Here is a 1695-nt window from a genome sequence, read left to right as displayed (position 1 = left end):
GGCCTGGGAAAACCAAGACCCCACTAGAGCAGAACCCAATTGCTTTTTCCCTGGTTCCTGTGCTCTGGAGGGTAGTTAAAAATGGGTTGTTTTCTGATTCCATCCAGTAGCTGAGGTTCTGCGTCTAAGCTCCAAGGTGAAGAGTTGACGTTGAAAGGAAAGCTCCTTCCGTTTGTGGATGATTGCCGTTTATACAATTCCTATGTTTAAACTTTATCCATAGGCAGGAAAACAACCAATTTCCTCAGAATATAATGATCTGAGGTTGAGTTCATGTAAAATGAAGGATCTAGGTGGACCGTGACTCTTGTCCAAGTGGACTAAATAGGCTGAACTGATTTAAGTGGAAAATACTGGATCAACCACAAACACACCGTGATTCTTGAGAAACGGACTTAACCTTCCATGTGGAGTCTGCCTTGTCCACCAGCCACATACCCTCTCGGGCAGCTGTTAATGTGAACCCTTCGAATTTATGTGAGACTCTGTGAAGGATTTTCATTCTGAGAGTCTATGCCGTCGACAGCACACACACACGCACACGCACACGCACCACACGCGTGCGTGCATTTGGAGTCAGTCGGGGTCCACAGCCTGAAAAGGGGTGAATGAGAAAATAAATCTGAGCTCCTGGGATGCAGTTTACAGCAATCACCAATCCCAAAGCTCTTCACTTAACTTTGATTTATTGCCAACTTTGAAAGATGTCATTTGTTGTAAACGCAGAACACATTCGTTTCGGGGGTGAGCGGAAATGTCCCCAACTTCTGGTGGCGGCGGATACATCTGAAAAATGGAATCGAATCAATTTTGCTCCCCAGGGGGACAGGTAGAGGATTCCTGTTTCCTGCCAATTCAGTTGGAAACAATGAGGAGAGAGAAAAAAAAAGCGGAGCCCTCCCTTCTCTCTCTGGCCTTAGACGTGAACTCTTGATAAGATCCCGGAAAACAAGCAGCGTTTTCACCGGCCGCTTGCCCTCTTCAGCTGAGAAAACAGCACGAGCCCGAACTCGGAACCGGGGCCACCTCTATTGTGAACGTGGCCAGGCTGACTTCTCGTCGCCAACCAGCAAATCACAAAATGACTGAGATAAGGAATATAATAACATGTTCACACGAACCTTACATTCTTACCTCTTCTATAGGAAAGGATATCCCTGCAGGAAGGAGGAAGGTGGGGCCCCGCCCGTGTCCCACAGCAGGGCTGGGACCGCATTGTCCGGGCCTTTTGTAGGGACACAGGAAGAGGGTCCGGAAGTTTCTACAGGAAAACAGAGAAAAGTTCAAACATAAACAGCATCCAAAAAAATTTACCAACAGTGAACTCGACTTCCTCTCTGGGCCTCCATGCGTCCCTGGACCTCTGGGCTGGCAGATTGTAATCTCGGGACTGGGTTCACCTTGGTAACCTCCAGCCTGGGTGATTGTGCCGTGTCCCTCCTTAATAAGTTAAAAGGCTGTGTTTTCTATGGCATCGGAGACACAAACAACCTCTTCCCAGAGACTGTATCCTGGCCTGGCTCGAGTCCGTCTGTCTTTTCCATTTGTCATTTCTGGGGAGGGTCCGGCTTCCCTGAAGCCCCGGGCGGGACAGGGCGGCTCCCTTTCGGGAGGCTCTGAACAAAAGCTGAACGTGGCTGAATGGCCGCTTCCTGTCACAAGGCAAGGGCTTGGGTTTGCCCCCCCCCCCCCCCC

The 1695-nt window shown here is 49.6% G+C and overlaps 1 long non-coding RNA gene across 1 annotated transcript; it reads right to left on the bottom strand.

Annotated features, from left to right (window-relative positions):
- Positions 1-669: 669 nt before the first annotated feature.
- On the bottom strand, positions 670-1502 carry LOC102246205. The gene is made up of 3 exons (XR_314498.2): positions 1401-1502; positions 1135-1261; positions 670-786 (listed from the first exon to the last, which is right to left on the bottom strand). It is a non-coding gene; the product is annotated as an uncharacterized LOC102246205 (long non-coding RNA).
- Positions 1503-1695: the final 193 nt, after the last annotated feature.

This window comes from Myotis brandtii, unplaced genomic scaffold, assembly GCF_000412655.1.
Source record: "Myotis brandtii unplaced genomic scaffold, ASM41265v1 scaffold708, whole genome shotgun sequence".
Lineage (NCBI taxonomy): Eukaryota > Metazoa > Chordata > Mammalia > Chiroptera > Vespertilionidae > Myotis > Myotis brandtii.
The sequence above is the reverse complement of the archived record's forward strand: the minus strand, read 5'-3'. Positions and strand labels throughout refer to the sequence as shown.